This window comes from Saccopteryx leptura, chromosome 9 (assembly GCF_036850995.1).
Source record: "Saccopteryx leptura isolate mSacLep1 chromosome 9, mSacLep1_pri_phased_curated, whole genome shotgun sequence".
Taxonomy (NCBI): domain Eukaryota; kingdom Metazoa; phylum Chordata; class Mammalia; order Chiroptera; family Emballonuridae; genus Saccopteryx; species Saccopteryx leptura.
Genome location: NC_089511.1, coordinates 20257314 through 20281925, shown reverse-complemented (window position 1 = coordinate 20281925; position 24612 = coordinate 20257314).

Below are 24612 nucleotides of genomic sequence, written 5' to 3'. Positions count from 1 at the left end.
AGTCCAGGTGAAAGAAGTCCCCAAACCTAGATTTTAATTATTATACTCCAGGGCCTGGCAGTGGGGAAGTTTATTAAAAAACTTCCCACTGATTAATGAGACATTAAGAAACAACAATTCTTAAAATAACCGGACTTCTCTAAAAATCATTCCCTTTGAGAAAGCAAGACCACTTGTGTTGTTTTCTCCCACTGAATTTCTTCAGCTCAGGAGTCAGGCCAAGTTGTAAGCCCTGGGGTTTAACCTGAAAAATCCTGTGGGGCTCTTTCTCTGCGTATTTTTCCCAAACTTTTGTTTCTATTAGAAAAACATTAACAGCTTTACTTCATATAAATCTAACAACAGAAAGATATCACATAATTGATATATACTGCAAAATAATATTCACATTCAAATAGCCTATCCAAAACTATAGTTAAATTAGGGGGCAACGGAACAGGTGCTATTTATTCATAAGTTTCCTTTTAAGTTAACTAGATAATAAAAAGCACACTTTAAAAGAATCACAGAAATGGAATGTACCATCATGTTATATCACAAGGAGAAAAATACCTCTCTGGATAAGAAATTCAGGTTTATTTTATCTTAAATCACACCAAGGGGATTTGGGTTGCTTTTTTAATCTACTTGCGCATAAAGATCTCTCAGATTAATCATACAGTTTAATAGAATATTATTATTAATTAGACATGTCATTGCTTCAGGCAGAAAATTATTGGAAAGTAAAATGGCCATCTTCGAAAGGCTCATAAGAGAAAGATTTCCATTTCTATCATTGCATATCTCTTTCAGTTCAAATTCTCAGTGGAAATCCCTCAACGAATTCAGTCCTTATAACACTAACAGGAGTGTTCCCCATTTAAAAGACGGCTGAAATAGGGTTTGCCTTGCAAGATATTTTCTGCGTTACTTCTAAGCCAATTACTTCTTTTTTAGGAGATATGGGTTCAGAAGAAAATCCTGTAGTGTTGCCCATATTTTGATTCTCTTCCACTAGGGATCTCAGACACAACTGAAGCATATTCTCTTCTCCATCTGGTTGACGCTCCCAGATCACTGCAGCTTCCTCCTCATTCCCATACGTCCTATGTATTATAACTGTGCCACCCTAGCCACCCAGGAAAACTCTGCTGCTCCCCCTCTCAGCCAGGACTTCATGCAGCTCTCTCAAGCACCCTACATAGACATTTCTTTTGCTCCCACGCTAGGCTGTAAGCAAGAAACTTTTAGAATCACATTGCTTTCCAGAGCTCCTGCATAAGAACAAAGACACAGGTATTCACTGTCCCCAGATCCCTCACACTTATGACTTGGTCCTATTGTCCACCTCCATCCTCCCCTCCACTCGAGCCTCCTCACTCTGAGCATGCAAGCAAATGACTGAGCCTCCTAGTTCACAGTGAGAAACACAGACTAACAAAACCAAACTCCCTCATCTTCTGGTGATATGTAACATTTTAAGAGGTCAGGTGATACTGCATTGTGGTTTTAATTTACAGCATTCGTTGTATTTAGAAACTTAACGCTCCAAACTACCACACCAAGGACAAAGGCTCTTTCAATTGAGATTTTAGTTTGTAAGCATTTAGATATTATTTCCTTCTCCCAAAACATCCTTTTAAGCCCCCACAAGAAGAGAAAGGGGATGTGACCAGCAGTAAAGAGAAATTTTCTTCACCATTACTGCCCATGGAATGCTTGTGCGCTCTTGATGAAATCATTCTGGGAAGTGCTGGCAAAATAAAAGGAAGGCTGACAACAGTAGTGTTTGGCATGCATCTCCATTCTCTGCCTTTCCCTCTATTTCTAGGTGATGGCAGAAGAAGAGAAAGGATTACATCGTTATGCCAAACTGGCAAATAAGGATATATCATCCTCTCACTATCTTCTAGGTTCCAGGCTCTGCAACATTATGTAAGCTTTACCTGAAGTAATGAATAATTGAAAGTCAAATACAATACTCCACAAAACAACTTAAAAATACTTGCACACTCTAAAGGATCAGGTTGTAGAAAACAGAAATGGGCCCAAGGCAACCTTTGCCAAAAGACAATATTGTACTAAATGTACAGTGAAGCTCTTTTTTATATGAAGAAACTGGGGCTCAGAGGGATAAAAGAACTTGCTCAGAATCACACAGTTAGTAGGTCAGAATCTGGTCTTTCTGTCCCCAGGGTTGTGTTCTTCACCACGCTAGCTTTTGTCAGAGGTGATTCATGCAGAGAATAACTGTATACCTGTTCTCCTTGAATAGTTCTTGTTCGCATTTATTCCTGGCACAATTTTTAGTATTACCCACTTTTGACTCTCAAAAGCCACCCAGTTTAGATAATACTTTGGTCACTATCAGTGAACCATGTGTCAGAACTGCCCAGGAAGCTTGTTAAAAGTGCAGATGCCTGAGCCCTACTCCAGATCTGTTTGCTTTCTAAGGGTTGGCTCAAGAATTCACTCACAGGTATTTTTTAATTATTTAATAGAATTGCCAGGTGAGTCTCAAACCCTCTTAAGTTGATGAATCATTTGTCTATGCTATTCTATCTTCCACAGTGGCCAAACCAGATCCTGAGTAGATATCAGTACCCCCACCAGATCAGAGAGATGCTCCCAGACAAGAAATCTGTCTGGAGCCTTGAAGAATCTGAGTGGTCTCATGCTTACCACCTGCCATTATTAACCAGTGTCACCTCAATAAATTCAAGAAAAAAAATAAATTTTAAATTTTAAAATAAAAATATATAAAAGAAATGTTTACTTTTAGGTTAATGTAAAATATTCCATTGCCTCTCTCTTTGTTTTCTACTTTTATGGGCAATTTTATGTAAATTTATTGAACATTCTTATCAACTAACAATGTAACTCCCAACAAACAAAAGTCCTGGAACAATGGCTTCACAGGTGAATTTTAACAAAGATTCAAAGGAGAACTAACACCTATCCTTCTCAAACTAGCCCTGAATAATCTTACAGAGCAAATGAAAACTCTATTTCTCTAAAATCAATGCCAAGCCCTGGCCATTTGGCTCAGTGGTAGAGCATCAGCCTGGCTGATGTCCTGGGTTTGATTCCTGGCTAGGGCACACAAGAGAAGCATCCATCTGCTCCTCCACCCTTCCTCCCACAAGTTTCTCTCTCTCTTTTCCCCTCCTGCAGCCATGGCACAATTGGAACGAGTTGGCCCTTGGCTCTGAGAATGGCTCCATGGCCTCTGCCTCAGGCACTAAGAAGAGCCTGGTTGCTGACAAATGGAGCAATACCCCAAATGAGCAAAGCACTGCCCTCTAGTGGGTCAGGGCACATGCAAGAGTTTATCTCTCTGCTTCCACTCCTCTTACTAAATAAAAAGAAAAGAAGAAAATAAATAAATAAATAAAACAAATGCCAAAAAAGCAGTCCAATGTTTCTCCAAATAATCTGTTTTTCACAAAGAGCAAATTTTGAAAGTTTATTGAAAAAGAAAATTTTTCATTATATCTTTGAATAACTAGGAATAGAGTTATAAGGAAATTTTCTTGGAGCTTTAACATTATAACTCATGAGTCTAAAAATGTGCATATATATTAAATCTATAATGTAAAAGATTATATATTTTAAATTATACACAAAATAGACACATCACACACTCTAAGATTTTTAAGCTTTACAAATCTACTCGTATTTTCTTTGTCTTTTTCTCTTACAAAAATTCCTGTTTTTGTATTCATGCTATACCTGATCACAAGGTAACCTAAAGCACATTCACTTTAATAACTTTTACACATTCATAAATATTTTTAAACCCCATAAATGTTTAACATTAGTATAGCATATCAAAGCACTGTTCTTTTCTCTGTAAATAAATCATTTCTAATCTAAAGACTTGGAAGGGGGGTGGGTAACAAAAATCCTTCTGGCCAGTGAATCAAAGGACATTCCCAGACATTAACTTCTCTTCCCAAATATGAAAAACATATTAAATATATATCTTATAATAAGATGTTTTCCTCATGTTTCCTTTGGGTAAAATCTGTTTAGTACATTCCCCTGCACATTGTGCTATGGAATTCTTAGTCAACTTTGTCATTTTTCCCTCTGCAAAGGGCTGCCTGCTGGAAGAAAGCCAGAATTGCTGTGATATCACTTACTCAACCAAGACTAACCATGTTGAGTTCAGGCAAAAATGAGTTATAATGTAAATGAAAAATGATAAAATGTACATCTATAAATTATACACACACACACACACATACACACCCACCCTGCCCGTTACACTACTTCTAAAGAAAAACAGATAACTCCCACTGTCTGTGTTTTGAAAAGAAGACAAGCTATGAAAAAAGACAAAAGGCATTCAGGATCGAAATAAACTTAAAACTGCTAAATGTTCTATAGTTTAACTTTATTCCCCGAAAGTTTGGGGGACAAACCCATGTGGTCATCTGTATCTCTAATTAGGAGTGAAATAGTAAGATTTGTCAAGTAAACCTTTCCTAAGGCTGCAAACTGCCATGGTACTTAAAGAAAGGGGTGCCAAATGACTTGGGTGTTTCTGGGCAACCTTATCACAACAAATGGTGCATGTGGGTGGCCATGTTGCTTATGCTTGTGGTATGTAAGTTAGTGATATTAGTTAGCGCTCCCATCTCACAAGCAAAGTCCCCATGTTACTTCTATGATATTTTTCTCACATCTTTTTGTCATGCCTATGGCCAAGCTATGCCAACCAATTATGTCTGTAGCTGCCAATAATTTTCCTGTATAAACATCCTCTTTGAATCAATCTCTTGCCACCTGCATTGTTATACTTTACTTCCTTTTAGCAGCACTAACTGCTTCGAGAGGACAACCGCCACTAAAAACATGGCACTGAAGCGATCATTTGGTTCTGTGCACACATTTTAATTTCATGCCCTACAGGGGGGAATCACTATCGACCTTAAACAAAAATTGAGTCTTTAATGCTTTATCGTTTTATACAATTTATCTTTCAAATAGTCTATTAGCTCTTTAAAAAGAAAAAAAAATGTTCAATTGGCAGTGGGTATTCAAGGAGCATTCAATCCCCAAGTCTGAATCCTACAAATATTTCCCCAACTTATTTTTATGAAAATAAACTGAATTTGTCAAACGCCTCCTCCTTCACAGCCTATCCTGTTGTTATGCCAACCCCATTGTGACTGCCAGAAAGAGAAGCATTCAGTTTTTGATATTACAGAGTTAGACAGGTTTTGTAGCACGATCTGTAATTTACATCCTGAAGAACAAAAAGGACAAAAGCAGCGTGGGAGTGGGAGCCACAGTGAAACAGGGAAGAACAAAACCTGGTATTAGGGAGCAGGCGACTGTATGAGTGTCTGCATGACCAGCACTGCCCTCAAACCTATTACATGAGTTTTGTTTTCCTTTGACACAGGTGTCATTTTCTCCTTGGCAGAAATAGCTAGTAAAACGTTAGGCTTTTCCTTGCCTTGGTCACTGTACCAGTAGCCCAACAACATTAAATCTGGCAATTAGAACCTATGATTAGAATCCAGAGGAAGGGCAAGCAATAAGAAAAGCTGAAGGGTAACTGCCAAGAAAATAAGAGGAACATTGAAAACCATCCACTCATTGAACTTTTTTAAAAAGGAAAATTTTTTTATATTTTAAGAAGTATGTATAGAAGGTAAAGCACTTCTTCCCATAAAGGTTTTTGAAAAATTTTATTTACAGCCCAGACTTTCCTGCCCTCTAGTGGAGAAAATACAAAGCTCTCTATCAATATAAATATGATGATAGCTTTTTAAACTTTGCAGTTGACTTTTTCCATGGTATATGTGATTTACTGTCATGGATGGATCCCCTGATGTTCACGGAACTTTACTAGCTATTAAATGATGCACCAAAGTGAAACATAAAATCTGAATAACAGAGTAGAGCTAAATTAGGTGTTATGCTGCAAGAAACCATCTAATCTGGGGCAAGGGAAAATTGCAATGATACGTTTTTAATAATACCTTAGATCTATAAATATTTTAAACAAGTAGGAAGGACGAGAGAGCGCATGCTCAGAGTATTCAAAGTGGCCACCAAAAACCCTAGTCCTAGTTCCATCTTTCTACACAGAGAAACCCTGTGTGGGCTGCCACCTCACATTGTCAGCTGGACAGAACCAATCTGGGATGAAGAATACAAACATCCCATCAACAGCTTCTATAAAGTCAGAATTTCCAACCTGCCTTAGGTTGTTTTAAAAAAAAATTTTTTTTTGTAGACTTTGTTTTAAATAGACATAAGCAGACAGGAACAGGAGGTCTTGAGCCCTACCTTCAATGCCCACTCCAACCAGTTGCCAGTTTATGCTGTGGTTTTAAACACAAATCTACCCTCATCATGCTCATGAAGATGGTAAATTTTATTTTATTTCATATTCTAAAATTAATAAATGAAAGGTACTTCACTGACATCCAGAATTTTTTTTAATGGGTTTTATAAGTTGGCATGGAGAGGGGAGGACAGAAAAGGTCAGGTCATCATATTAGATAAAATTATCTTGGCAATGTCTTAAAACTTCTGAAAGGCTGCATGATCTATCATAGATAGAACTCTTTCTGAAATTACAGACACTCAATGTTCCCTGAGCATTCCCTAGCAGGGTGCAAAGCATCAGGGCAACTCAAAAGAAACACAAATCTTGGATTCACTAGATATTTACAAAGTTCCAACTGTGGGCAAGGGTTCGATCTATTTGAGGAAACAAGGTATGTGCAAAAACTGGGCCACAACCAAATGAGCAAAACAAACAAGAATAAGTGGGGTCCTGGCCGGTTGGCTCAGTGGTAGAGCATCAGCCCAGTGTGTGGAATTCCAGGTTCAATTCCCGGCCAGGGCACATAGGAGAAGTGCCCATCTGCTTCTCCACCTGTCCCCTTCTCCTTTCTATCTCTCTCTTCCCCTCCCACAGCCAAGGATCCACTGGAGCAAAAGTTGGCCCAGGCGCTGAGGATGGCTCTGTGGCCTCTGCCTCAGGTGCTAGAATGACTCTGGTTGCAATAGGGCAATGCCCCAGATGGGTACAGCATCACCCCCTGGTGGGCATGCCGGGTGGATTCCAATCAGGCGCATGCGGGAGTCTCTCTCTGCCTCCCTACTTCTCACTTCAGAAAAATATAATAATAATAATAATAATAATAATAATGATAATAGGAGGAGGAGGAGGACAACGACCAGAGATGGGAAGCTGGGGCATCAAGGAATTCTGGGCAGGAAATAAGTCACTACCAGGGAGAAAGTTTAAAGAGAGGGGAGGAAGAGGGTAACTTGCTCCATGCAGCACAAACTGGGAATGGCTTACAAAAATATTAAGTATGTTGGATTTGAAAGATCTCTAAGACACAGTTGTGCCTGTAGCAAAAGAAGGCAAGTTAGGTTGTACAGGTAGAATGGACCCAATTTTTATCACTGCAAAACTCAAGCCTGGACTTCATCACAGGAAAGCTACGAATGACAGCTGGGTAGGGGTTTATTGATGACATTTCTGCAAATGATTTTGAAGAGACTGTTTCCATTGCCCTGAAAATGAGGATTCCTGCACAAGAAAGGGAGGCATTTAGATGGGTTGTTATAAGTGATTCAGGCTGAGCTGGAGGGAAGACAATGAATCCACAAGCTGCTGTCTAAAAAGATAAATTAAGGACAGTGATTGGTTGACTATAGGAAAGAGAACCAAAAAATGCCTGAGGTTTAAATCCCATGGGAAGAGTGGAGCATGGCATTGACAGAATCGAGAAATTAGGCAAATAGAAAATTCAATACCTTGTTCACTGGCCTCTCTCAGATCAGCCTTAAAAGCTACTTTATAAGAGAAATAACTTTCCCTCCAAATTGTCTTTAAAATTTTTTAAGTTTTTCGAATTACCTTAAAAGAAACTCAGCGAGTTATCATCTCTGTGTCCATGAGCAGAAACTGCAAGTTCTGGATGCCATCAAAATTTAGCATCTGTCATAATTAAATATCCAGATCACAATAATAATCCCAATTTCTCAATATATCTTCACTTAAGTATTTATTGATAACCAAATGTATGCCTAGCACTGTAGTAGGTACTACAAAGAATTTGAAAATAAGAAAATAAAATGCAGTCCCTGATCCCATGTAATTTTTCATCTGTAAGAATAAGACAAGTATATAAACAACTGTAAAATAAGGCAGAATGTGATCAATGCTATCTTAAAGAGAGAATGAATAAAGTACAGAGAAAATAAATCATTTCAACTAGAAGGCAGGAACAGTAATATATATTCTAGGTCTTAAAAATCAGAGACCATGAAATATCGAAAGTCTTTCCCAGTCCTTATATCCAAAGGTTATTGGTGCAAATGAAGGGAACGAACATTCCAAATTGAGGGAAGAAATCTTTTTTTAATTTTTTAATTGATTTGAGAGAGAGAAAGGGAAGGGGGAAAGAAGGGGAGGGGGAGAGAGGGAGGGAAAGAGCGAGAGAGCAAAGCATCAACTTCCTGTTCCACTTAGTTGCTCCATTTAGATGTGCACTCATTGGTTGCTTCTCCTATGTGCCCTGACTGGGGATTCAACTGGCAACCTCCATATGCAGGACAACGCTCTGTCCACTGAGCCACCTGGTCAGGGCCAGAGAAGCTTTTTTAAAAGGCAAGAAGATAGGAAGCAAGAGTTCTATTCAGGGTTCAAAACACTGTAGATGAATCACGAATGGGGAATCAGGAAAGGTAGTTAAGGCCACAGTACAATGGTCTTTGATTAGTAAACGATTGCTATGTAATTCCACAGGCAGGGACAGCCACTCCAGGTTTCCAACAGGGTTGAGTATGATAGGGTAAAACCCATCTATAATTCCACAAATCTGTGTTTTTTACAACAGTTAACCTGGCAATAATGTGCTTGGGACAGGGGAAACACACAAGGAAAGGACTGTGATAGGTAAGTAGGGGTAACAGAAACAATGATTCTCTTAAGTAATCAGTATCAGAGTCTTAGAGCAACAGTGACAAACAAATTGGATAATCAAACATCGTATTTTTGCCAAATACCCCCCATAATCTCAGCAGTAAGTACGAGTGACAACAGGCAAACTTTCTATAGCAATTTAAATAAGTAGACATAAGCAGGGTGCCTCCAGGCTAGTTTTTCATTGAAATTCCAAGGCTGATCTTCCAACTAAGCTATCAAAATAAATGGAAATAACCTTTTAACAGAGTTCAACATTGAGCCAGTGAGGTCAATCCATGTCCATGTTGACCTTTTATTAGTGACTATCCCAGCCCAAACAAACATTTTTATTATTATAATAGCATTTTTTCTAGAAGAATGTAAATACTGATTACTTGAAATACTATCTTTTTATACTATCTGATATTCTTTTCTATACCTAAGATTAAACTCAAAAGATAAAAGTAACCTGTTTATTCTTCATTACCCTCTACCCAAGGCTAGCCATTCAAATTCTTCATTTTAACCCCCAATCAGACTATTGAAGTCATTAAACTCATGGAATAATATCAATCTACAAACCCATTATTAGTTTTTAAATGTGAATTTTCTGAATTATATACAGGTGAAACCTCATCACAATCAATTTAGTTACAATAAAGAGGTGTGGAAAAAGATCCACATCCCAATAGAAGGATGAGTCTATCATATTTCTGATTCTACCAATGCAATGATCCCCCACCTATGGAATTATTACTAATCCTTGACATGAAATAATTCTTTATTTTGAAGGGATTCTTGCAACAGAAGAGGATGATTTTCTTTTCATTCTTTTATTCGTCATTAAGAAATTACCCTTAAGGCCCCGATTGGTTGGCTCAGTGGATAGAGCATCGGCCTGTATGTGGATGTCCCAGGTTCCATCCCAGTCAAGGCATTCATGAGAAGCAACCATCTGCTCCTCTTTCCCTTCCTCTCCCCCTTCTCTCTGTCTTCCTCTCCTGCAGCCAGTGGCTCAACTGGATCAATCATAGGCCCTGAGCACTGAGAATAGCTCAGTTAGTCTGAGTGTCACCTCAGGTGCTGAGGATAGCCCTGTTGCTTTGAGCATCGGCCCCAGATGGCATTGCTGGGTGAATCCCAGTCAGGGTACATGCAGGAGTCTGTCTCTATCTCCCTTCCTCTCTCAAAGATAAAAGGAAAAAAAATAAATTACCCTTAAAAATACGTGCTTCATATGAGATAAAAGTAGAATTTTAAATCAGTTAACATTTCTAACACTAAGTTACAGATTTTTCCCTATAAAATTAGCAAATATACATATTAAATTATAATGACTGGCTTTCAAAAAGGTATCAAACAAACTGGTACATACTTTCTAAACAGCAATTTAACTATATATATATATATATATATATATATATATATATAGTACTAAAATGTGCATATTTGATAAAGCAATTCCATTTTTGCAAATATATCCTAAAAATAGATTTATGCAAAAAAATAGCTTTCATGAGCTTCACTGAAATGCCATTTATAATAACATAAAATTAGAAAGTACCTAAATATAAAAAAATCTAATTATTTAAATTAATTTTAATCTATATAATAAAATATCATGCAGCTACTTAAAATAACTTCAAGAAAATTACCATGATAATTACTGAAATACAGCAGATTTTAAAACAGTATGGTGTAACTCTGGTTTTGTAAAATATTCATATTTGAATTTTTAATACAGAATAAAAGGTGAAATAAGCTTAAAGTAACTGAAATTATAGTGGTGTCTTTTCCTAGTGGTAGTTCAGAGGAATATTTTGTTTTTACTTATCCATTATTTCTAACTTTTCTTTAATGAATGATTATTCTTGTAATAAGAAAAAAGAAAACAAATACAACAAAAGTACTTTTTGGCCCTGGCCAGTTGGCTCAGTGGTAGAGCGTCGGCCTGGCATGCAGAAGTCCCAGGTTCGATTCCCGGCCAGGGCACACAGGAGAAGCGCCCATCTGCTTCTCCACCCCTCCCCCTCTCCTTCCTCTCTGTCTCTCTCTTCCTCTCCCGCAGCGAGGCTCCATCGGAGCAAAGATGGCCCAGGCGCTGGGGATGGCTCCTTGGCCTCTGCCCCAGGCGCTAAAGTGGCTCTGGTCGCAACAGAGAGATGCCCCGGAAGGGCAGAGCATCGCCCCCTGGTGGGCAGAGCGTCGCCCCCTGGTGGGCGTGCCGGGTGGATCCCGGTCGAGCGCATGCAGGAGTCTGTCTGACTGTCTCTCCCCGTTTCCAGCTTCAGAAAAATACAAAAAAAAAAAAAAAAAAAAGTACTTTTCACCTGCCTTTTCCCTCCACTCCTTATGTCCTGCCCCTTCAGAAAAACATACAACTCTCAAACTAAGCATCAAGAAACAAAATACAAACATGCACCACAACAGAAATGTAACACAATGCTATTAATTTTCCTGTTCAATTTAGAGTAATTTATTTCACTGATTATTCATCATAGTGAGTCTATCTATAGTTTCTATTGATAAGCATTATAATCTCTAGACATGCACTCTTCGTGACACATCCTAACACAAAAAAGAACTTGACTTGTTCTTATTTGCTAAATGGAAATTGACCTTTAGTCTGGCCTGTGATGGCACAGTAGATAAATGTCAACCTGGAGTGCTGATGCCACCTGTTTGAAGCCTTGGGCTTGCTACAACAAGCTACTTGCTACAACAAGTTGATGCTTCCTACTCCTCCCCCTCTTTCTCTTTCTCTCTCTCTCTCTCTAAAATCAATAAATATTTTTTAATTGTTAAATAAAATGTCCTTTAATATTTTCTTGTCAAATCTGGATAGATATGAGGTCAACACTGACCAAAAACAATGGTAATGCTTTTATAAATTTTGCTGGTTGCATGATGGGAAACAGCAAAAAGTTGAGACTGAGTTCTTTTACAGTCTTAACCTAAAGAGCTCATCCTAATGATGCCCCTGGTGGCAGGTAACATTTAATTTTTCTCTTTGTCATTGAAAAGAATTAGATGTAAAACTCAGGTAAGAGATTAATATTTTACACCCTAAGGCTAAATACTTCAACATGAATATTCATAAAGGCCTATGCTGAGTGAAATCTCATGTGAGTGTAGATTTAAAATGCTTGAATATTTTACATAGTTCAGAGATTGGGCATTCCACAGAGAAAGGCATGAATTCGTTTAACTATCAGGCTATTAATTGCAGGTCTGAATATTTGACTATGGCAAAATACATTTCTCACACACACACATTTCCTACAGCTTCCTGCCAAAAGTCCACACTTGGCTTTTTTCTGGGTTTCTTCTTATTGGTGATGAAGGTAAGTGTTGATGATCACTAGGCACAGAAAGTCAGGGTTACTCCCAAGGCTCCAGATGCCTGTGTCTGTATCCTCTGCTGGGTTCCAAAGGGACTTGAGAGGGTAAGTGAAGAAAATGTGAAAAGGAAATGCAGGCAGGACCATCCTGGTGCTGGTTGGTTCACTTTATCATAGGTACTCCCACCCCTGACCATAGAGATTCCCCCTATGGTACAGGGCTCCAGGTGGGTGTCCTAACTTCTCCTCCCCTGTGACAACATTGTTCTTGGTCTCTGGAGGTACTTTCCACCTAAGGGGGGGAAAAAGGTAGAGGACGAAGGCTGCTCAAAGAACTCTCCTAAGCCTCGTGAACAAAGCCTGAAGTTATGTAGACATTAGTCAGAGAAAGTGGGGAAAGAAATTAGAATAAGGGCAGAACTAAAGACATAGAAGCATAACAATGAATAATGAACTGCCTGGCCAAACAATAGCCATACTAACTATGGACCCAGGATAATAGCCAATAAATGTCCTAAAAGTATAAACAAAGAGGGGAAAAGTTTAGTGTGGTATCTGGAGTGATAAAGTAATAGAATGAAATTTAATTAATGTAAAATGCAAGCCTAGGGTGAAGCTTCCCAAAACATCTAGGATTTTGTAGAGTATTTGTCCCATGTGGTAAGAACTTTTTCCCTCTGATAATTAAAACACAGTAGAACAAATCAGTTGTTAATATTCTTTATGGGGTGATCCTGCCTCGAGTCTCATATTCACACTGTATGACCAGATGAACAGATGTGTCACCTAAGACCTGAGCTGTGCATTTGTTCCATTCTCACATCTGGCCTAGCTGCTCCTCCATTCTATCTCCCTACCATCTCAACTTTGTAAAGTACTGTCACCATACACATAAATGTCTAGGGAAATACACTTCAGCGATTGACTGAGGGTCAAATGGCAGAACAAACATGACTCCTCTCAGGAGAGTTCCTTGAGCAACGAGTCCTGTCTGTTACTGCCAATTCTGATGTGCCAGTGGTGTGCCACACACAGCTTTGTGGTGCAGGTAAAATAGAAGAATTCTAGACCAAGAAGAATGAGGTAAAGCAGAGCACAGGGAAGCAGATCAAAATGCAGGGCAGAGATGGAGTAGCAGGGCTTACAATCATTCTGTGAACATTTACAATATATCTACCAAAGGCCAAATGCCAGAGATGTAAAAGTGAGTTTTCACCCATTACTCAGCAAGAGAGCAAGTGAATAAATAATGCGATTACACTAGAACACAGGTGAGGACACAAAGGACCAGGAGGAATGTGGAGCAGACCAAAAAGTGCTAAGCAAAGAAACTAACCAAACTAACATATTTACAAATAAATGTTTAAATTAAAATAACAATTCATCCCTAGGTAGTTGGCTCAGTGGTAGAGTGTTGGCCTGGTGTGTGGAAGTCCTGGGTTTGATTCCTAGTCAGGGCACACAGGAGAACTGCCCATCTGCTTCTCCCTCTTTCTCTCTCCCCCTCCTGCAGCCATGGCTTGATTGGAGCAAGTTGCCCCTGGGCACTGAGGATGGCTGCATGGCCTCACCTCAGGTGCTAAAAAGAGCTCTGTTGCTGAGCACTGGAGCAAAGCCCCAGATGGGCAGAGCATCTCCTCCAAGTGGGCTTGCCAGGTGGATCCCTGTTGGGGCACATATGGGAGTCTGTCTCTCTGCCTCCCTTCTTCTCACTGAATAAATAAATAAATAAATAAATATAACAATTTAGAGTTAAAATCCAAGATAATATTAATACAGAAAATGGTGAAATAGGAAATATGAAGTAGAAATATGCTAAGATTCTTGTTTTGTACATTAATAAATATACAATAATTGGTCCTGGCCAGTTGGCTCAGTGGTAGAGTGTCAGTCCAGTGTGTGGAAGTCCTAGGTTCAATTCCTAGTCAGGGCACACAAGAGAAGCAACCATCTGCTTCTCTACCCCTTCCTCTCCCCTTTTCTCTCTCCATCTCTCTCTCTCTTCCCCTCCTGCAGCCATGGCTCAAATAGTTCGAGCAAGGTTGGCCCTGGGCACTGAGGATGGCTTCTTGGCCTTTCCTCAGGTGCTAAAATAGCTCAGTTGCCAAGCAATGGAGCAGTGGCCCAGAGGGGCAGAACATCACCTGGTAGGGGGCTTGCCAGGTAGATTCTGGTTGGGACACATGCAAGAGTCTGTCTCTGCCCCCCTGCCTCTCACTTAATGAAAACAAAATAATAATCATAAATATACAATAATTAATTTTAAGCATTGAAGAAAAATATAAATTTAAATGAGATTTTAAAAAATCTAAAAAGTATGCATAATTCCAAAAATGTTGTAGACAATAGTACAGAAAATAATGAAAGAAAAAGTTATAAATTTGACAAAGGAAAAGGAAAAATAAAACAAGAAAGCATAGCCTGACCTGTGGTGGCGCAGTGGATAAAGCTTCAACCTGGAAATCCTGAGGTTGCCAGTTCGAAACCCTGGGCTTGCCTGGTCAAGGCACATATAGGAGTTGATGCTTCCAGTTGCTCCCCCCTTCTCTCTCTCTCTCCCTCTCTCTCTCCTCTCTAAAAATGAATAAATAAAAAACAAACAAAAAAAAAACAAGAAAGTATAGTAAATTGGAAAAAATAAAAGATGGCAAGCATAAAACTAAATGTGTCTATAATTATAATATCTGTAAATAAGTGCCTATTTTAAAAGACAGAAACTCTCAAGTCAAGTTAAAAATCCAGTTAGATGGTATCTAAATGATATATACCTAAAAGAAATTTTAATGGTAGGTTGGGAACAAAGAGATGAAAAAAGATATTCCAACTTATAGTGGTTTAAACAAGATAGTTTATAGTAAGTCCTGGAGATCTAATGCATAGCACAGTGAGTATAATCAGCAATACTGTATATAAACTTCAAAGGTGCAAAAAAGACTAAATCTTAATTGTTCTCACTACAAAAAACATGATCATTATGTGATATGATAGAGGTGTTAGCTAATGCTATGGTGCCAATCATATTGTGAAATATGTGTATTAAATCACACATTTTTGGCCCTGGCCGGTTGGCTCAGTGGTAGAGCGTTAGCCTGGCGTGCAGGAGTCCCGGGTTTGATTCCCGGCCAGGGCACACAGGAGAAGCGCCCATCTGCTTCTCTACCCCTCCTCCTCTCCTTCCTCTCTGTCTCTCTCTTCCCCTCCCACAGCCAAGGCTCCATTGGAGCAAAGTTGGCCCAGGTGCTGAGGATGGCTCCATGGCCTCTGCCTCAGGTGCTAGACTGGCTCTGGTCGCAATGGAGCGATGCCCCAGATGGGCAGAGCACCGCCCCCTGGTGGGCGTGCTGGGTGGATCCTGGTTGGGCGCATGCGGGAGTCTGTCTGACTGCCTCCCCATTTCTGGCTTCGAAAAAATACAAAAAAAAAATCAACACATTTTACATACTAAACATATATATTACATGTCAATTATAGCAATATTAAAAATGTGTATAAAAAGTGTTTTCTAAAATATATTTACAGTGGTACCTTGAGATACGAGCAGACCAACATATGAATTTTAAGATACGAGCTGCGACTCAGTCTGTATTCTGTTTGAGATCTGAGCGAAATTCTGAGAATACGAGTCATGATTCGCGAAGCTGCAGCTAGTTGGCGCGTTGGCGCACGAGTCCATTATTGGCAGCACAACACCAGCATCTCATTCTTTCTCATGTGTTACCTGCAGAATCAAGTCGAATCTCATGCGCTGTACTCGTTCTTGCATCGTTTTTGCATTTTTACTTTTTTGTGTGTGCTATCATGAGGCCGAAGAAAGTGAGTGTAAAGGACAGCGGTGAGAAAAAGGAGAGAATGATGTCGATAGGAGTAAAGCAAGAAATAATAGAAAAACATGAGCGTGGTGTACAAGTGATTGAGCTGGCAAGGCTGTATGACCATAATACATCTACAATTTGTACCATCCTTAAACAAAAGGATGCCATCAAAAGTGCAAATCCAGAGAAAGGAACTACAATTCTGTTCCAATTAAGGACAAATATCCATGAAGAAATGGAGAAGCTTCTGCTGGTGTGGGTGAAAAGAGAAAGAGCTGGCAGGAGATACAGTCACAGAGACTGTACTATGCGAAAAGGCACATATTATTTACAGCGACTTGAATAAGAAGAACCATCAACCTCAAAAGAGGCAGAAGATATGCTTAAGACAAGTCACGGCTGGTTTGAGAATTCCAAAAAGAGATCTGGCATCCACTTGGTGGTGAGGCATGGTGAAGCTGCAAGTACTGACATTAGGTAGCTGAGGAGTACATCGCATGTTTTGCTGCGCTTATCGCAAAGGAAGGCTACATCCCCCAACAAGTGTTCAACTGTGACGAAACAGGATTGTTTTGGGAAAAAATACCCTGGAGGACTTTCATCACCACAGAGATGCAGCTGCCAGGCCATAAACCCATGAAGGACCATCTGACCCTTGCATTGTGTGCAAATGCTAGCGGTGACTGTAATGTAAAGCCACTGCTTAGTGTGTCATTCCGAAAATCTCCTCGAGCCTTTAAGGCTCACACAATTCTTAAAGAAAAACTGCAGGTTATGTGGCACACCAAAGTTAGTGCATGGGTTATGCAGCAGTATTTTATTGAATGGATAAATCTCATCTTTGGTCCTGCAGTAAAGAAATATCTTCGGCCCTGGCCGGTTGGCTCAGCGGTAGAGCGTCGGCCTGGCAGGGGACCCGGGTTCGATTCCCGGCCAGGGCATATAGGAGAAGCGCCCATTTGCTTCTCCACCCCCCCCCTTCCTCTCTGTCTCTCTCTTCCCCTCCCTCAGCCAAGGCTCCATTGGAGCAAAGATGGCCCGGGTGCTGGGGATGGCTCCTTGGCCTCTGCCCCAGGCGCTAGAGTGGCTCTGGTTGCGGCAGAGCAACACCCTGGAGGGGCAGAGCATCGCCCCTGGTGGGCATGCGGGTGGATCCCGGTCGGGCGCATGCAGGAGTCTGTCTGACTGTCTCTCCCCGTTTCCAGCTTCAGAAAAAAAATAAAAATAAATAAAAAAAGAAATATCTTCAAGAAAATAAACTCCCAATGAAAGCATTACTAATCCTTGAAAATGCTCCAGCCCACCCACCTGGTCTTGAAGATGACATTCTCAATAAGTTCAAATTCGTGAAAGTCCTCTACCTCCCACCCAACACGACTTCAACCTTGCAACCTATGGATCAGCAGGTCATTTCCAACTTTAAAAAGTTTTACACAAAGCACTTGTTCCGTCACTGCTTTGAGGTGACTGAGAATACAAATCTAACCCTTCAAGAGTTTTGGAAAGATCACAGAACATAGTGATATGTTTACGTATTATTGACTTGGCATGGCAAGAGGTTACAAGAAGAACCTTGAACTTGGCATGGAAAAAGTTATGGCCTGATGTTGTTGCAGACAGGGACTTCGAAGGATTCGAACCAGAGACCGAGGTAGAAGCGTTGGAGGAGATTGTGTCCCTCAGAAAGTCGATGGGTCTTAAGGTAGATGAGGGTGACATAAACGAGTTCGTTGAGAAACATGAGGAGGAACTCTCAACTGAGGAGTTGAAGGAGCTTCAGATGATGCAACATACAGAGCTTCTGCAAGAGATTAGTAGTGAGGAGGAGGTAGAGTCGGAGGAAGTGATTTCTACAAACGAAATTAAAGACATGCTGGCAACGTGGGAGAAGCTTTCAAGTTTCATTGAAAAGAAACACCCAGAAAAAGTTTCAACTGGTTGTCCTTCAGCACTTTTTAATGACACTTGTTTGTCACATTTCTGTAACATTTTAAAAGGCAAGCAAAAGCAAACCTCTTTGGGTATATTTTTATTCAAAAGTCCTGCAAGTGAAAGTGCCAAAAGTGCAGCCAAAAAGGCAAAAACGGGTGATGATTAAATGAAAAATATGTAATGTTAAGCTTAGGTTAAGTTTAAAGTTAAGAAAGTGCATTTTTTTTACAATTAAGTTTTTGTGGTTTCACTTTAAGTAAAGAAAGTGCAGTTTTAGTTTTGTTTAAAGAAAATGCAGTTTTAGTTTACATTTAGTGTTAAGAAAGTGCAGTTTTAGTTTACGTGTCTGCAGTGCCTGCATCCCTTCCTCCCTCCCTCTTCCTCCGCCATTCACCTCTGTTAGCCGCACTCATCTGTCTCCAAGGTAAGAATACAGTACTAAATAACACTTTTTCTTTTATTTCATATATTTTGTTATGCATTGGTAAAGTATACATGTGTGTTTCTTAATTAAAAATATGTCTTTTTTCATAATTTAGGATGGTTGGGGATGTTTCACAGGGCTAGAATGGATTAAATCTATTTCAGTTATTTTAAATGGGAAAAATTTGTTTGATATACGAGTTGACTGACTTACGAGCTTGGTTACAGAACGAATTAAACTCCTATCTCAAGGTACCACTATATTTCTTCCTCCCTTTCTGCCTGCCACAGGACCTTTGCACTAGTCTTTAGTTCTACCTTGAATGCTCATACCCCCACCAATATATTGTCCAAACCAGCACTCCTTGTCATTCAGGCCTTGGATAAAATGTGACACCATTACCACCCAGATAGGTCTTTATGACAACTAATTCTAAAGACACCATCATCTCTCCATTTCATTTTTTTAATCTCTTGATTTATAAAATCTTACATCATTACATCCTCAACACTGAGAACATTTCTGACTTACAGGATTACCCTTTGGGATAAAGAAGGGAGGTTCTCGATAAACCAGTTTTGGCTTTCATAGTTTTTGTTTTCTATTCAATGATTTCTGCTCTTACCTTTATTTCCTTTCTTCTGCTTTGTTTTGGTTTCATTTTCTCTCTTTTCCTTCTAAGATGAAAGGTAGAAATTTCTTAAAGTGAGGTCACTGAATTGAGACTTTTCTTCATTCTTAATATAGGCATTTAGTGCCATAAATTTCCTCTAGCACTTTTTCAATTGCAGCCAATTGTGTCATTTTGTATTTTCATTTTCAGTTAAATATACTTTCTAAGTTTTGATTTCTTCTTGACATGGTTTACTCAGAGGTATACTGTTTTCTTTCCAAACATTTGGGGGTTTTACCATATTTCCTTCTGTTATTGATTATTGAATTAATTCCACAGAAGCCAGAGAACATACTTTGAATAATTTGAATCCTTTTAAATTTATTGAGGTTCATTTTATAAACCATAATATGATCTATCTTGGCATATATTTCATATTCACATAAGAAGAAAGTGTATTTTATTGTTGTTGGGTGGAAAGTTCCAGAAATGTCAATAACATGAAGTTGGTTGATACTGTCGAAGCCTTCTGTGTCCTTCCTGATTATTTTGCCTCCTATCACTGAGAGAGACATGATGAACTCTCTAGCTATGATGGTCAGTTTGTCCATTTCTCCTGTGTTTTTTTTTTATCAGTATTTCTTAGTGTCTCATGAAGAACTGTTATTAGTACATAAACATTTAGGATTGTTATAGCCTCTTGACAAATTGACATCTTTATCATTTTACTTATGAAATAATTCTCTTTATCCCTAGTAACCTTTTTTTCAGAAATCTATTAGCCATACTAATCAGGAGAGAATGAGATAAGACACAAATTACCACTATCAGGAATGAGAGGTAACATCACTGCAGATCCTGCACATCACTGCAGATCCTGCACATATGAAAAGGCCAATAAAAATATAAACAATTTTGTGCCAAATTCAATATCCTAGATGAATGCACAGATTCCTTGAAAGGCACAAACTACCAAAGCTCACTCAGAAGAGATAGATAATATACCTATTAAAGAAATTCAATTTGTAGTTAAAAATCTTTCCCACAAAGAACACCCCAGGCCCAGATAGTGTCACTGGTGAATTCTATCATATATTCTACCATATCATAATTCACCATATTAACAAACTAAAAAAGAAAAACCTATTATCATCTCAATAGATGGGAAAAAGGCATTTGACAAAATTCAATTTTCATTCCTGATAAACACCACTCATCAAACCAGTATGAGAATTTTCCCAACCTGATAAAGGATTCTATGTAAGCTTATATCTGACAGCACACTTAACATTAAAAGACTGATTAATACTTTCCCTGCCAGATTGGGAACAAGGCAAAGATGTCCACTCTCACAATTTCTATTCAAGATTAAACTGTTGGTTTTTAGACAGCAAATAAGGCAAGGAAAAGAAAGAAAAGGCATCCAGATTGGAAAATACAAGTAAATCTATTTATTCAAAGACATTGTCATCTATGTAGGAAATCCTACAGATTCTAGTTTTAAAAACAACTAGAACTAGTGAATGTATTTAACATGCTAACAGAACGTTAAATGCAAAGTCAATATACAAAAATCAGTTGCATTTCTACACACCAACCAGCAAGGGAAAATGTTGGAAAATAAAGAAATACCAATTATGATAACATCCAAAAGAAACAAACAGGTATAAATTTGACCAAAAATGTATAGGGTTCTGACAGAAAATTAAAGAAAGCCTAAATAAGTAACATGATATACCAGAAGATTCAATATTGTCAAGATATCAAATCTCCCCATGTTGATCTATAGATTCAAGGCAATCCCAATAAAATCCCAGCAGGCATTTTGTAGAAATAGTAACAATGAAATACAGCAATGATGAAATACCATTTTCTATCAAAAGAAAATAGGGCTTCTTGGAGAAACTACTGACTAAGTCTTTCCTGGAAAATGAATAAGATGAGCCTAAATGGTTCGTTATCTCAGATAGAAGGGAAGCTATCAAAGACTACGAGGGTCATATCCAAAAGTCTCTGGAGCCAACTTAACCTCCTCTGGCCAAACCTGGAATAACTTGAGCTTCACTAAGAATGGAAATGCATCAGATGTTTCAATCCATGAGTTCATGGCAAAACATTTTTTAAGAAATTAATTGACCACCTTCAGAGCATAAAAACTAATTCAGTATCTAGAAAACAAATAACAGGAATGAATCAAGCCTCTAGCCTATATACTTTCTTATTGGAATGAAACAGATGAGAGGCAGCACTTCTTTAAAAATGTATATCCAATAAATAAATAAATTAATTAATGACCTAATTTGGGAGAGAAAACAAAATTGGAAGAGAAATAATAAGTGTTAACTTAAGCCAAGGGCAAAATAAGTGAAAACTAGAACAACAGGTGAAGATTTCAAGGAAACACTGATTATGACTAAGCATGGGGCTGGGGTTCCAAAATACAGGGATCCGCTTTAACAAGAAAAGAAACATCTCCTGACACTGCTGGAAAAACATAAAAGTCATAAGGACTATGAAATAACGTGCAAAATATAGGATATGCAATCGTACTGGGTAGTCTATTGGCTCTTAAAAGGTCAAGTCACACTCTAATAGAGACCATAAGTTATCTACAGTGAGTATAAATTGAAAAGAGCAGAGAAAAGAAGCCAGGTCTTGATGTATACTACCGTTGACTGCATGCTATGGAGTTAGGAGGCAAGGTACCTGAGCGTGTGCCTGTGTTAGTATAACAGAGGTGGGGTGGGTAAAGAGCAAGGAATACAAAGCCTGATAACTACAAAAGGTAAACTATCTAAAATAAACCAATACCTATAATAAATCTATAATAAACTAGAGAAGGAATCCTTGAGATGGGTAATCATAGAATACTATCAAATAGATTGGATGAAATTGGATGAAACTAGGAGACTAGGATGATTGGAGATACCAGTCAGGGGCAGAGAAAAGCAAGACTGGTAGGTAAGTGGACTGTGAGAGAAAGAGTAAGAAAAGAGAATGAAGCCCTGGTCAGTAGCTCAGTGGATAGTGCATCAGCCCAGAGTATGAATGTCCTGGGTTCAATTCCTGGTCAGGGCACACAGAAGTGTTCATCTGCTTCTCATCCCCTTCCTCTCCCCCTTCTCTCACTCTTCCCCTCCTGCAGCCAGGGGCTTGGTGGCCCTGGTGCTGCCTGGCGCTGAGCATAGCTTGGTTAGTCCAAGCGTATCAGCCTCAAGCACTAAAAGTACAATAGTTCGGCACTCAAGCATCAGCCCCAGGTGGGGATGCCAGGTGGATTCCCATCAGGGCACATGCGGGAGTCTGTCTCACTATCTCCCCTCCTCTCACCTAAAAAAAAGAGAAAAGAAATGAAAAGAGAGTAAGATTCAACCAATTTATTCAACACCATTAAAATGCCTACCATCTACCCAGGCTGTTGGAGAAGTTTCTTAGAACAACAAGGGCCAGGTGTTGTCATGATAGTCTGGGGCTACAACAGGGAAAAATTGAAGACCTTGAAAACAAAGGGGAAGAGGAAGAATAACAGGGCACTAACAAGGGATTTTGATGTTAAAGAATGCACAAAGATATAGAAAAGTAATGATCAATCTTGGCTTTATTTTATTTTTGGTCTTCATTCCTTTAAGCTCAAAGAGATACAGCCATATTGTCAACTGTATTAATTTTATATCTGTAACAGTGATGATGCAGTAGCTTGCTATTCTGATACAAAGCTAGAGGATGAGGGTTATCTATTAGTGTAGTTTTACTACTATTATATTTCAATATTACATTTTAAAACAACCAAAAAAACCAGTTAAATAGATATTGCAGCCTATGATTCAGATCTTTTGTAGAAAGAAAAACCCACTACATCCACAAATATGCCTACTAAAATACATCATGTCATGAGAAAAACACATTAGAAAGTACGTGAGCATTTTATTAATCATCCGAGAAGGGGATTTTTGAAAATGCAGTGGCAAAGGTTGTAGTCGCTTTCCTTTGAACATGTGCTGACTTTTGCTATCTGTTGTTCTCATTTGTCAGGTTTCTTAACATTCCTCTTAATATCGTGTCTTTATTTAGTTCTCCCAAAGGAGTATCAGCAATTTCTGGGAGCAAGAGGAAAATTTTCTGTCAATTCTGCATAATGACCAAAACAGAGGAATTGAATCACTTAATTGAAGCGCTATAAGTTTGTAATTTTATGCATATTAGACCCTGTACACTGAAAAAGAAACAGTGGGTGGGTAGTTATGTAGACAGTAAGAACAGAGAACTAAGTCTTCTTTGTCTTTTGTGTTTGCTTTATTTCTCTGAAGCTCACACAATCCACAAGGGATTCCCCCTCAACTCTGTAGTAGCCAAAGCGTGATGGGGAGGGGGAGATAAAAAGTCACTAAAACAAGAGCACATAAAAGCCTTGCATATAGATTGAGTTTTATAACCCCATAATAATTTTTATTAGCCCACAAAATTGCCACCATTCCTGACCTCACCTGTTAGTATCATAGCAAAGCTATAACTGAAGAATGTGCAGTTTCAGTTATAGAGTGCATGATGTCAATGCATTGGTCCGATTTCCAAATATGGTTAACTTTGGGGCTATCGTATAGGGTCTCAGTTCCCAAGGCTATGAGTATGTACTTATTTGATTGACTAGTATAGGAAATGTCCTGATGCAGTCTAAGGGATGAGTCAAGAGCACAGCTTCAAGTCACCTACAACACTTAGAAAGTCATCTTGCTCTGACCTATGAAGAAATTACTGTCCTTTGTTAGATGAGGGGGCTAAGTATCCTGATTCTGGATGCCTCTCAACTCTCCCCTCAACACTGAATACCTCATACTTTCCATTATTTATTCTAGCTTCAGTTCATACTGCTGAATCTAATTTGAGAAGAATCAAGCTAAGAGTGGCAGTAGAAACTCAGAGAGGATATTTAAGAATGCAGTCAAAGTCCTACTCTCTGATTCAGAGTTGGTGGTTGACAGGTTAACTTCTTTTAAAATTAATAATTAAAGATAAATCATTTTTTAAATCTATACTTTAAATTCTTGCCTGATCAGGCAGTGGTGCAGTGGATAGAGCATCAGCCTGGGATGCTGAGGACCCAGGTTCTAAATACCGAGGTTGACAGTTTGAGTGCTAGCTTTGTTCGGCCTGAGAGCGGGATCGCCGGCTTGAGTGTTGGATCATAGACATGACCCCATGGCTGCTGGCTTGAGCCCAAAGGTCACTGGCTTAAAGCCCAAGGTTGCTGGCTTGAGCAAGAGGTCACTGGCTCAGCTGGAGCACCCCCTCTGCCCCCGTCAAGGTACATATGAGAAAGCAGTCAATGAACAACTAAGATGTCAAACGAAGAACTGATGCTTCTCATCTCTCCCCCTTCCTGTCTGTCTGTCCCTATCAGACCCTCTCTTGCGCACACGTGCTTAAAAAAAAAGTTCTTCTTTTAACTTAAAATTTAAATATACATTCACTTAATAAAATCTAATAGTAATTTGTTAGAGGATGGAATACTATTTTTCACATGTAGTTCTTCCAGTTTTTGTACTATATTGTTGATTGTTGTCAAG